We start from the raw sequence: 13921 nt of genomic DNA on the forward strand, positions 1-13921 counted from the left end.
CAATACCGTCTTTCCTTAGAAAGATCATATTTCAAATTAAGTGAACCAGAAATAGTAAGTTCAACAAACAGACTTCATGTGATTATATATAAGAAAAAAGAGAATTATACATAATTTTCCAAGAGCCAGGAGAGTACATGCCCCCGGGATGTGCTGCGTACGAAATGTTTGCAACAAGATACAAGCTGCACACCAGCGACTGAGAGCTCCTTCTCCCTGTCGGCCTCGCAGGCGCCCTGCCCTGACAATCCCGGGGCCTTCAGTCTTGTCTAAACCCTGAAACCGAGGCGGGAAGGTGGTGGCCGCTGGCTGTGTCCTCGCTGGGCCTACCCCCTCACAGCCCACAGTCACTGCAACACTGACGGGCAGCTTCCTGTTGGCACATGCCGCGGCACACGCTCTGCGCGCAGCGTCCCGCTGAATCCCCCAGCCACGTGCTGGGCGACTCAGTCCCCACGGTCTCCGGCTCTCCAACACGTCTTACTGGATACGCCAAGAAGGTGGGATCCTGACACCTTGAGCCGGCCACTTCTCGGGGCTGCGTCTGCAGTGAGCAACCTCGAAGGACGGGTCAGCGTCTCCCTTAAGGACAAAGAGCGGGCTTGCCTACTGCCGGCCATGAAGCCGCAGGCTCCGCAAGCGCACTCTCTCAGCTGGGACACGAACGTGCGGCACCCGCCTGGGCCCATGGAGTCACCCCCACGGGACCTGGGGTAAGGGAAACACACGCTCATCTTCGTGCCTTCATCTCTGACTCAGGAATCACGCAGACAAAAAGACAGGAAGACGACGGGGAGAGTTCTCCCTCGCAGCTCCCCGCCTACCCGAGCCCTGCGCGGCCCACCTCTCCTAGACTCCGCTGCAGTCGGTACACACCTTCCCATCTTTAACTGTTTCTGTCCTTTACCTCAGACTCATCGGGACTCCACTGCTTATCAAATTCTTTTCAGCGTTGAGATTCAAATGCCCGGCAACGTAACATTCATTCCTTCCCTCGCTGCTGTGTGAACCCTCGCATCTCATGAGTTAACCTCCCGTGTAATTAGCAACAAAGTCGCTTGTTGGCCATTCATGTATTTTCCTGCTTTCACCCAAGCACGATGTGGGATTAATAAATTAGTGCTTTACAATAAATTCTGAAAGTTCGGCCATTTATAGGCCATATGATACTGGGGTCACCGCAACTACACCGAGGCTCCAGAGCCAATAAAACTGTTAAACACGTCCAGTAATGGTGAGGCTGGCCCCCGACAGCCACCCTCCATCTTTGGTAAAAGAACTTCTGGTTTTTAGGAGGATGCATGGCTTTCGGAATACACATCATATTCCCAAGCTTCCCTTACTGCTAGGTGTGGCCACGTGAGCACGATCAGGCCAATGAGATAAAAAAAATAGTCACGTGCAATTCACTGAAAGCAGCCCTCGAATGCTGGAATGTAGGTGCAAAGACTAGAGTTCCAGCAGCCACTTCAGGCCACGAAGTGACCTCAGATTATGGAGCCATTCCCAAGATCGCCTCATGATGGAACAAGACAGAAGGTCTCTGACCACGTAAGCTACCTGCCTACTCTGAGCTGGTTATGTCCTGATGTCTCACACGTAAGAAACGTCTGACTGATCTATGTCTTTGCTATTTTGAGTTTTCTGTCACTCATACCCCAACCTACAGAAATGGCTCCCTCTTAAGGAAAGGAATAAGAGTTAAATGAGAGCATCTATCATGACAGAGGTCCCAAACAAAGGGTCTAGCACTGTTTCTACATACAGCAAGCAACTCAAACATATGTTGAAATGAATAAGAATCTGGAAGATGATGTCCATTTCATTACTTTTAAAAAATTTTAATCTCTTTACCAATTTATTTTTCTGGATGCGCATCACTACCTTATCAAATTTTACAGAACATCTCATTGGAACTGCCTTAAATCTTTACCAACATTATTGTCACCACTAACTGTGTCCAGACGTCTCTGGAAAGAGCCAGAAATTGATTAATTCCTTCAAAACACATTTAATAAGAGGCTATCCTATAGCAGGCCTTGTCATGAAAATGAGACTTTGGAGCTAATAAACAAACAAACATTAGGTAACTAATTTGCAAAACAGCCTCTCCTGGTGCCCACCACAATCCTCAGGAAGGCAGAAGTGATGAAAAGCTCTATCATCACTGAAGACGGAGGCTAACGTGCTCCCCTGTCCTTATCGCGTCCAGCTGTGCTTATCCTCAAGTCTTTCTACCAGTCGATCGGGCTCTCTTCCCATTTGGTGGTGTCCACGTAGCTGAATCTGTTATTGTTGAAGTTCTTTATTTCATACATTTGCTATGCTGGTGGGGTTCGGTCTAGTGCTGACATCTGCAGAGGTACTCAGGCGATGATGGTATCATCACCATCATCATCATCATCATCATGTTACTCTGTGACATACTTTGCTAAGCACTTTACCCATATAATGTACCACTGAGATCACCTTACAATAATTTTCTAAGGTAGGTATGGTTATCAAACCCATTTAAAGTGAGAAAATTGAGGCCCAAAGAGGTCAGATAACTCCTCAAAGGACACACCGTCAACACAAATCCCCTCGCTGGCGCGGGTAGTGAGTCCCTGGGTGAGGATCTGAAGCCGTCTCAGCCTGCCCCCTATTCTGAACCATTTATTCATGTTCCATCCCAAGAGAGCTGAACAGCACTTTACATTCTGTGCCGGCACACACACTCCCATCTATCCATCTGCTCCCTTTTCTCTGCCTAAGTATTGGGGCTTCTCAGCTCCACATAATCCTTTCCTTTTTCTTTCCTGAGGAACAAATGGCTTACGAGGGTGGTTGGCCCTGGCATTAAGGACAGCTGCTTCCCTTGAGTTATCCCTGAGCCGTTCTTAATACTCCTCAGCGTGGCTTTCAGCACCAGGGCCAGTGGCCCCGGGTCTCTGCCTCTGTCCTACGTGCCCCGTCTTTGGGTCCAGGGTAATACTTAGAAACCACATGTTGGATCACAGATCAGTTTCCCACTGGCTGTCTCAGATTAAAGGCTCCTTACCGAGTTCGATAAACTAATCTCAGCCAGGCGCTTAGGGCTACCAGGGGGACGGACTTCCACTTTTGCCAAACGAGCATCCTGCCTCCACCAGAAGTCTGGGTTTACATCGTGTACTCCAACTCTGAGATCCTACAGCAGGCTCTTCCCTGCTACCGAAGCTTGGGATACACAGGGGACCAAGGCCGTACTCCCAAGACCCAGGGCTCCCGCGGCAGACAATCCAGGGGGAGTGGTTTCACTTTTCCAGAACTTCCTCCAACAGTCCTGACAGCTGCCCTTCTTAGGATCTAGACATACAACCTCTCCATCAAGATTACAGACTCATCTTGAACCCCAGAACGTTAAACGGGGCCCCAACACTCCTGCTTCAGGAGCCAGAGATTTCAGTCCAGAGGACCATCGACAGACGGTGTGAGCGGCTGCTTGGAAGGTCCTGAGGGAGGCTAAAGGGCTTACGGCCTTCCTCAGGGTCTTCTGTGCACAGAAGCAAGGTAACCACAACGGCCCCTCTCGAGCAAGGCTGGCTGCGACATCTGTGAACGTAAGAGTTCCAACGTGGGGGCAGCAGACCCCTCGGGGTCAGGGGGTGGGGGCAGAGGCCTGCGGGGAGAGAGCTGGAGGGGCCCCCGTGACCGCCACCACCTTCCTCCTTCCGCACTGACCCCTCTTGCTCCTTCTGACCGGCCACCGTGTCCCACTCACACTGGTGCTACCGCAGCCCGGCCAGGGCCCCCCGCTCACACACACAGCCTTCCTGAGGGAGGCGCGCCCCTCACACCACCTCAGGGCCAGCCACACGACGGTGACCCCAAGTCTCTCTCCAGACCAGTGGGGGCATCAGAACCATCCGTGAAAACTCTTCAACACAAGGACGACCGGCCTCCCTCCCCCACACCCCACAGAGGACTCTGACGCCCCACAGGGCGAGAACCGCTGTGCGGGCCCGGGCCTCTCTCTGCCGCCTGAGCTCTGATCCCGAACCACTTTTCCAGGCTCCGTCCCTTCGCCGCGAGCCTCACACACCGCGGCACCGCCGCAGAGCTCAGCGTCACGAGCACGCGCGCTCTCCTGCAGCTCTGCACAGTCTGCGTCCTCTGCCTACGCCCCCCCTTCCCCTGGGAAAACTGAAAGTCTGTCTTGAAGAGCCTGTGAGTCTGACTCAGGTCCCCGAGCTTCCATTCCCACCACTTGCCACCCCTAACGCTATGTCATCATCATTTATTTACTCCTGTCTGTCAGGTCCGTGGGCTCCTGAGGACAAGGAGTCAGGCCCGTTACACGCTCGGTAAATGTTTACTTCGTGAATGAAAACCGCTAATGAGATCACGGTGCTCTTCCGTCCCCTTGAGAAGCAAAGGAAGCAATCTGTAAAGCAATAAAAATAAGGCCAACTGCTATCTTGGAAGCCATGGCAGGTTTCAGCGATGATGCTTTGCTGACAGACGGGAGATGTGAAAAGGAGGCAGCAACCACAGAATTTGTCGGGATCTCCAGCACAGGTGAGGAGAACAAGGCCCTGACCGCCGGGGCATGCACATGTATATTAGGGTCGCCTTCGTGCTCGGTGCCCCGACCACACCGGCTTGCTGTTACGTCTTGAATTCTCCATACCCTTGGCCCGGCTGGGACCACAATGGATACAGCTGCCACCTCTTCAGCTGTCTAACTCCAACTCATCCTCCCCTGGGAGTCTGTCTCTGACCCTCCTAGCCAGGTGAAACCATCTCATTTACAGTCTCCCAGCACCTCATACTCCTCTTTTGTAGCCAACATCATTGCTGGAATTTTTACATACTTATATTGTTCTTATTTAACTTTGCTTCTAGACTGTAAGCTACAAGAGAGCAAGGACCAGACTTGTCTTTTTCCTCTACTGTGGCCCCACACTCGGCATAGTGCTGGCACTCAGCAGGCCCTGAATAAGAACTGGATTGATGAGTCGATGAATAGATGGATGAATGGATGGACAGATGGACTGGCAGGCAGGTCTGGAAGACGGAGGAACAAGGAAGAAGGCTGCCTCTGACTAACATACAATACTTTAATACCATCCAGCTCACTTTACTCTGACTCCGCCCTCACAAAGCAATCTGAAATTTTAAAGCTGGGGCTGTCCTACTGGAGAAAGGAGGTGCGCACACCAGGGATGTTCCTGTTTACTTGGAAAGCAGGTGCCAAAGCAAATGGCACACCTGGCATTCTGGCTCCATATCCAGCGATCACTCTATAACACCAGGCTGCTCTCTCTGTTCCACAAGCATATTGGCTACATCAATAAAACTAAGTCCCAAAACTCTCTCGGTCCTGGAGAAGCCCCCGAGTGTCATAATGAAGCCCCCAACCTGTGTTGCTAACAGACCACCAGAGGCACTGCTTATGCTCAGCCAGCCACCAAGCCCGGACTTCAGAGCTGTGCCTGCAGGCAGGTCCTAGTCCCTCCTCCCATGCCGTCACCCTGCAGAGGCAACGAAGGACCTTGAAGCAGAGTGTTTCATCGGAGAGAAACGCTTCTTCAGGGACGTGGTCTCTGAGCAATGTTCCAGATAGCTGTTGAGAAACTGTACTATGCAAATGTGCTAAAGTCCATGGGGTTTTGCTAGGTAGGGATTTGCTAGGTAGGGAACCAGGATACCTGGGTGTGAAAGCTTGCCAAAGTCCCCGCTCTCATCTGCGTCTGGAAAGTGGGAAGAGTGGACTCGGTGATCCGGATGGACTGACTACATCTGGTGAGCGCAAAGGCCACAGCGGTGCTAGTGAGCCCAGCAGCTGCTGAACCCAGAGACAAGGCAGATGAAGTAGAGAAATAAGCCGACGGAGGCAATCCGCAACTTTCGAAAACAGCAAAAGAATGCTATACATCAATCAGCAAGTAACTTCTAGTCTTATCAAAAAGCTCCCCTTCGAGAACAAATTCTAATCTTCCTTATCAGCCCATCAGCACACGCATCAGCGATCACCGCACTTTCGTCATTTACAAGAAAGACAGGGTGTTCCTGTCCCTAGAATGAACCGGCCCTTAACCCATCGCTCCAAACGGAACTCAATTCCTCAAATTCAATGATCAGGAAATTAAAATAACCAAAACTAAGAGAACTACTACAAATACCCTTTTTCGCTGACCCTGTTTCCTTCTCTCTCCTGTGACTCCTCCACTGCTGTCAGACACCATCCTTCCAGGCGGCCTGCGGTGTGAGAAAAGAAAGTGAGAAGCTCTCGGCTTCTCCCACGGCTACATCCTGGGCAGTTTTTTTAACCTCTCCGAACTTCCATTTTCTCCTCTGCACTTCAAAGCCTGTCCCCCTACCCTGCAGAACCAATAAGAGGATGAAGAAACAGGTGTCCAGAGACTTTGTAAAGTGCTGGAATATTTTATAATGAAGGTACCTCAGGTCCAACAGCCTTTTCATTTTATGAATTCGAAGCAGTCCCTGGGCACTCACTTCATTTGTTCATTCAACAAACATCTACGGAGCACCTACTACAGGCCAGATGCCACCTGCCAGGCATTGTGGCGGTGAGCGAAGCAGCCGCCGTCCATGATCTGATAGGACCGCATTACACTGCTCCAAGGGAGACAGACATGACCAGCAATTACACCGAAGAACACATCGCTACACCCTGCAGGCCATGCTAACAATTTGGCCTTTTTTTTTTTTTTCTAAGAGAAATGAGAAACCACTGGAGGGTTTTATGCAGAGGAATGGCGTATTCAGATCAGCCCAGCTGCCCCGCACCAGCCCTGGGCCAGACTGTGAATGTGGCGGGAGGAACGGACTCGGAACCCTGTGAAGTCCAGCGGTGTTATTACATGCTGCAGCAGCAGGGCCTTGTGGGCGCTGAATAGGGAGACGATCTATAAATGCTAGTGGACTAAAACTGCTGGAGATATGGTGCCCAGAGGGAAAAAAAAAAAACAACAGAACAAGGACTCGAACTAAGAACTATCTGAAAATGGCGAAGGTCACTAATTCCATACAATAGATCTTCCGGACACAAGAAGAGGCACAGCAAGTTCTCCTGAATTCATTAAGTTGTTTTCCATGAATATTTAATTATTCAGAAATGCACCAAAAGCACAGATTTCCCTTGACCTAGTTATCAAGCTTATACAAGAGTGCAAGAGAATTACTGTAACCAATAAACACGGATTTAATTACGTGCATTATTCTTTCTTTCATCTCCAACAGGATGATCTTCAAAAAAAAAACTTTGACTGTTGAAGCCAAATATTTAATTTTGCTTGATTACTCAAGTAATTGTCTTAACCCTAAAACCTTATAATAAAAATATTGAAATCCTACAGAGGAAAAGTTTAATGTTAGTTCATGTTAGTTCATATTATTGCATTAGTTCATATTAAACACCCGTTTTTACATGGAATCGCAGAATGATGAAAAAAACAGAACTGGGAACACAAGGCCTCGGTCTCTGGACTGGCCGGAGACGGGGCCCACCCCCAGGGCGGCTTCGTCCTCCCCCTCGCCTCCCCCTGCTGCTGTCTGGGGCTTGCACCTGCACTCCCAACGCAGGCTGAGCTCTGCCTGCCACCCTGGGTGCCCCTCACACACGAACACAGAGCACCCTAAAAGCCTTCTAACGGTGGCCGGGCGAGAACACGACCCTAGCTTTCCAGCTCGCGTTTACCGGGTGCTCACAATGCTGAGTCCTGTTCCACAGCATCTTCTTGAAGCCCTGTGAGAACCATGCAGCAGTGAGTACTATCACACTCCCTGTATCCACGAGGAAACAGAGGCGTGGCCACTTGCCCAAAACCACGGGGCTTGTGAGCGGCAGGGTCGGGGCTCGAACCCGCACTGTCCTGACCCCACGTCCGTGCTTTCAGCGCTGCTCTATCCGCCTCCCCGATGCTCAGAGGTAAAACTCACAACGATTTGAAGCTCTGCAGAAAAACCGCAGAAGGATTGGCTGCTCTGGGTCTTCACAGTGTCTCGCTAAGTGCAGGTGAGACAGGCCGGCCTCGTGCCTGCCTCAGGAAAAGCCCTGGAACTGATGGGTGCAGGCGATCGGACAAAGCGCAGGCGCTGGTCGTGGTGCTGAGCTGGAAACCGCCTTTGAGAAGAGCTTGTGCGAACGCCGGGGAGGAAACACTTGTGGGCAAACCCAGAGCCCTGGAGTCAACAGGGCCCGTGAGGAACGGGCTTCCTGAGCACTTTGTGACTTCAGAGCTGGTTTCCTGGATACCTTAGCCATAATCGTCACCTTCGCTACCCAAATGGCACTATTGCCACCACACTAGTGCCCAGAGAGAACGCCAAAGGGGTGCTTCTTGAAGCTCCCACAGCACTGAGGCTCATTAAAATGATGGAGAACACTCTGTAAGCTCCTGTCAGGCACCACGCCACATAGGCCACCACATTATTTCACTGAATCGACAACAGCCCCAAATGAGCTAATACTGCTATCTCCATTTTACAAATTAGTAAACTAAGACCCGGACCAGAGACCACGCTTGCCCAAGGTCACAGAGGCTGCGTGTGGAAGATCTGGGACTTGAACGTAGGTCTGCCTGGCCTTGGAGCCTGAATCTGCCTGGCCACTGCACTGGATGCCCTCTGCCACAGCCAGTCACCTTCTGTTTGTGCACGACTCCTGCACCCGCTGACCATCAGCTCCCCAAGAGCAGGATGGGGCCCCTTCAGCTCTATATGCCCAGCATCCAGCAAAGAGTTTAGCCCAAAGCAGGAGCCCAGCGAGGCTGGTGAATGAACGCCTGCCTGAGAGAAGTGATACCTCCTCCCTTTAAGAAATACAGAAATGTAGCAGGATGCCCCTCACGGAAACCAGCCCAACCAACTCTCCCCGCCCCTGGTCAAAATCTGCAGACACCCTACTCAGCTCCCTCCGGCCTGCTCCTCCACGACCCCCCCCTCCCCAGGGACAGGTGAGCAGCCACACTTCTGAGCAAAGGAGAGGCGTGCTTTGCCAAGCCCAGCAGTTTCTTTGCAGACTGGTCCTTTATTCAGCATCCTCGTCTTGTCCCGGAGCATCTGGAGCAAATATTTCTTTCCTCGCTCATCCCTAAGACTTCGTAGGACAAGTTATCACCAGCCACACCCAAACTCTACAGACGGCATATGGCACAGCACTTGCTTGCCTCAGAGTCAGCACTCAAGCGCTTGGGGGATGAAGTCGTAGGGTCCGGAGCCTGCCGTTACACCAGAGACCTCGCGACTTATCCATAAGAGTATGCCGACATGTGGTGGCACGAACTGTCTGTGCAGAAGTCCACCACCATGTCCACCAAAAGCCTACCCTGGAGACCCGGCGGCGAGGAAAGCAGGAGGCCTCCTCCGCGCAGGGCGGAGACACGAGCATGAAGCACCGGATGACGGCAGGCGCACTCCCAGCAAGACGCGCACACAGGAAAGTCAAGGGAGCGCGAACAGGGGCCGTCATTTGTCCCCACAGTGGGGTAAGTTTCACGAAGGACGGGGAATCTGAGCTGGGAAGCCATCCCCGATAGCCCAGGGAGAAGTCACTGTTTCCTGCCTCCACGCCCCGCGAACTGCTCACCCTCCCCGCCTCCATCAGCCCCAGCCTGCTGTTCTACCATCAGTGCCTTGCATGGCCGTCTCCCTGCACGGCAGGTGAGCGTCTCAAGGGCAAGGATGTGGGGCGTTTTCCACGGCTCGCCCCCAACTGCCCACTCAAACAAAGCACAAGAGAGTCTACGTGAGAGTGCTAAGAACACCGCGGCTGACCCTGCGACGGCCTGCTATTTGCCGCGAGGACCAGGCAGGCGCCGTCTCAGCTCCTCTACACAAAAACTCCATCATCCATTTTACAGATAAGGAAACTGAAATATAGAAAGACTCGGCAAATCGTTCATAGTCATACAGTAAGTTTCAGAGCTGAACTTTGAATCAGGTTTGAATAGAAAAACCAGTTTCCAGTTACTAGTGAACGAATCCCTCTTCCTTTCTCTCTTCTGCCTTGAATCCACTTACATGAGTTGCCCGTTACGTCTACTGTTCACTGGAACCACAGTCATTTTTTTTTCCTAGAGGAGAACAATAGCTGTCTCTTGTTATCCTTCTCGACAATGACTGCTAACCATTACTGAGCAAACATCATGGGGTCGGGGAGAGGGGAGAGACAAAATTGTGTTTACAGCATCGGTCAAAAACATTGATTACGGAGGAATTATTTGTACCAACTGGAACATTTGCCAATGTTAAAACAATTTCAGAAATAGAGCAATTTCATAAATGAAGGAGCAGGAGTATGTACGAAATGCTATTCTTTGTGTAAGAGAAAGAATATATAACGAACGAAAAAATGGTAACAGGGCTTGCTTCCAGGGAGAAGGACTAGGAACTGGAAGCTCGAGGCAAGAAATATGGGTACTTTGTAATGTGTTCCCCTTTGAACTACCTGCCTTTAAAAAAAAAAAAAAAATCCATGTGTGATTTTCCTACTTTATAAAAAATAAGATAAAAATAACATAAAAGCACCTTTTAAAGAAACCAGGACTTTCCCAAATGCTCTCATACATATGATTGTAACCATGAAAAATTATGTATGTTTACGAACATAAATTGGATGAACTTAAACTTCTGTCTTCCATGTTCAGGTTCACTAATCTCACTAACATTTGGTGCACTATTTTTTCTATAATAAACGCCTTTCGAAGGTACAGATACTACACATAAACATCAGGGACAATTTGTCACACCCTCTTAAAGTCCTTCATCTGTCCCTTCGACAAGTATTTAACGAGCACCTAGTATGTGCCATGCGAAGTGGTAGACAGGCATTTTTAAAAGAAAAACTAAACAACAGGTCATGAGTGTCCTCCCTCTTGCCTTTCAAGAAAATAAGAGAGCATGCTAATCAGAATGCCGGAGCAAGGACCACCCTTGATGTTTACATATCTAACACCATTCTCTCTTAGCTAAGAAAACCGAGGCCTGGGGATGGAAAGGGATTTGACCAAAGTTACACAAGTGAAGGCCTCAGAATTCCCAGTCCTGCTCTCCTTACTTGCTACATGCTGTTCTGTTGTGTCGAAAGATGGACAGGCAGGGAGGGACAGAAATGGACCCTAACATACACTGACTGCCTAATATATACGATGCTGTCACATATCTTGTCTCATTTGTTCTTCATGACGAGCTCTCAAGGTGGGCACGATCATCCTTGTTTTACATATAAGGAAACCACAGCTCTGAGAAGCTAAGGAACTGGTGCGTGAAGCTTCAAATGCAGACCTGTCTGACTTCCAAGCCAGAGCTCTTACTCTCCACAATGAAAGGGAAAATCAATTTTAAAAGGTGGATTGGGCCGTATCACAGAGAGCCTCGGGTGCAATATGTTTCATTAATAAAGTTTGTCTCTCAACCCTGGGTGTTGTCACTGCAATGGTAACCCAAAAGCCTATCCCCTCGTTATCCAACACATGTTCTAACGCTTGTGTGCCACCAAGTGTGGGCTTTCCTTCTAACCTGCAGAGCGTGATGGTTATCCAGAGGGCAGCAATCTCTAAGGGCCAGTTCCATAGTTTCTGCCAGGACAGAAGAGGACACACATGCTGCTTCTGGACCCTCTGGGTACCTGCCACATGAGCACAGACCCCAGTACGGGCCTGGCCCTCAGATGCCATCCTCACAATGTCACTGGGTCACCACCGCAAAACTGGTGGTAGTGAGAAAGGACGGCACCACGGGAGTTGGGCCCCAAAAGTCCCAAAGTTTCTGAAGTGAATAAAGATGCTGACCAGCACAGGAGAAGCCTGTCTTCTCCTCTGTCCATGCAACACAGGAAGAACTGCAGTTTTGACTGGTCCGAAACTACAATGAAAGGTCACACACGCGGGTACGGGACACTTCAGAAGAGGAGCGAGCCCCATCATCTTGCTTTCCTCTCTGTGCCCCTGTAGTACTGGCATCCTGTCTGGTGTCTTCCTTCTGAAATCAGGGTTTGTATTCGGATGCGGGCAGGGAATTCGATAAGGCTCATGTCTGAGCCTCATGCTCCAGTTCAGAGTCCTCACTGGGGTTGTGGGGTTGAGGTCTAAAGGTCAGCAAACAATTAAACATTCCCCTGCTTTCCATTTCCCATTGTTGCCTGCACGGCTCCCTCAGAGACCTTGCAAAGAGGAGCAGTTAAAGAAACATGTCTTTTGGGGACTTGCTGGCAAAAAAAACTCATCCTAAACTCAAACAAGAAAATGGTCTAGAAATTCCCTCCTCTTTAGACCACTCCCACCCCCCAGTCCCTGAATCCAACCTGCCCATCAGCACAGACAAGGGAGACTCATAACTTTACACAAGGATGTGCTCAGTAAGCAGGGTTCCACCTATTCTCACAAGGCCCCCGGGAGGCATACAAGGCCCTTGGGAGGCACACAAGGCAGGTACCATGAGGCTCATTTTGCAAAGCAGGAAAAGACTCTCCAAGATAACACAGAGGCAAAAGCTTCTGAACCCTTATTCGTGTTCTTTTCTCCTCAACGGGCTGCCATTTCAGGCTTTTGGAGACTACCACTGTTCAGATTTGCAGCAGCATCTGGTATCAGGAGCCAGCAAGCCAGGACTCTTCAAGCTTCATACTAACTATTCTCCAAGTACACACATTTCTCAACAGCTGAACATCGAATGAACGCACAGCCCCCAACCTAGGCATGATCTCTGCAACAGGACCAGGAAAAGTCTCTAAGACGCAAAAAATGGTACGTCCCACTTAAGGCACGGCGTGGCATACGGGAAGCCGACGGCCTAGTAACCAGAACAGCTGAGACCCAAGTCCGACTCAGGAGAGGCACAGGCAGGCCTGGCCCGCCCTTCCAGCCTAGCGGCAACCCTCGAAACCTCTAGAATCCTAAAAAGCTCCAAACTCCTGCTTCCACCCAAATTTCCTGGACAGCAGAGAGGGCGACACTCCCTTCTCCGGCGACCACTCACCTCTGTCCACTCCTGACCCGGAGCCCGGCTTCCGGACCTGCAACCATTCGCGGCCCCGCCCCCCTCGCCTGCAGGTCTCCCTAGCCCCGCCCTTTGCACCTGTGGTTTCCTCCGGCCCCGCTCTCCGGCCGCTTTGGCCTGACCTCGCAGCCCCCAACCACTGGCAAACCTACGGTCCCACCTGGCCCCGCCCCCCGCACCTGCAACCCCCTCGGCCCCTCCCAACTGCCTCCGCCAGCCCCGCCCCCGGCACCTATGGCCTTTCCCCGCGTCCGCACACCCGCTGTCCTTCCTACCAAGTCCCTACCAGACCAGCGCACCTAAGGCCCCGGGCCCGACCCCCGCGCCCGCAAACCCGCCCGACACAACCCCCGCCCCCCGGTCCCGCCTCCCGCCCCGAGGCCCCTCCCCGGTCCAGCGGTCCCTCCGGGTCCCGCCCCCAGCACCTGCAGCTCCCTCCGGCCCGGCCCTCAGGGCCCCGCCCCGCCCCGCGGGCCGCTCCTCTCACCGCCCGCTCTCGCCGCCGCCGCTGCAGTCCCGGCCGGTCACCTTGACGCGGGCCACAGTGGCTGCCGCCGCCTCCTCATGGCCCTGGGAGCGGCCCAGGCGGCAGCGGCGCCTTCGCTCGGAGGCCTGGGCCGGGCCGAGCCGGGCCGGGGCCGGGCGCAGCTGGAGCGCGGGCCGACGCGGGAGCGGAGCCGGTGCCCAGCCGCAGTAGGAACCGTCCGCTCCTGGGCCTGAGCGGCGGTCCGCCCAGCCAATCGGCGCACGGCTCCCGACCAGTCCTCCCAATCAGCTCATTGCAAAGGCGGAGACACGCAAATCGGGCGGCTGGGCGCGCCAGTGCGCAGCCGCTGCAGCAGTGGTCCTCCCTAGACTCGGCCTCTGTTCCAGCCCGCAGACACCCTCAGCCAGCAAGGATGCTCCGCTGCCCGCACACCCCCATCAGCGCCCCGCC

At 52.1% G+C, this 13921-nt stretch overlaps 1 protein-coding gene across 8 annotated transcripts in view; it reads right to left on the bottom strand.

Annotated features, from left to right (window-relative positions):
* Nucleotides 1-13702, bottom strand: part of RALGPS1 (Ral GEF with PH domain and SH3 binding motif 1) — a 240160-nt gene extending 226458 nt beyond the window's left edge. For 7 of the 8 annotated variants that reach the window (XM_016131698.2, XM_036218304.1, XM_016131695.2 and 4 more), the window contains exon 1: nt 13472-13702. The gene's annotated coding sequence lies outside the window, so the exon portion shown is untranslated. Of the gene's footprint in view, nt 1-12963; nt 13041-13471 lie in introns of those variants that run through there. The other variant, XM_016131697.2, reaches the window with a different exon arrangement.
* Between the last annotated feature and the right edge of the window lie 219 nt (nt 13703-13921).

Source organism: Rousettus aegyptiacus, unplaced genomic scaffold (assembly GCF_014176215.1).
Source record: "Rousettus aegyptiacus isolate mRouAeg1 unplaced genomic scaffold, mRouAeg1.p scaffold_m13_p_3, whole genome shotgun sequence".
NCBI lineage: Eukaryota > Metazoa > Chordata > Mammalia > Chiroptera > Pteropodidae > Rousettus > Rousettus aegyptiacus.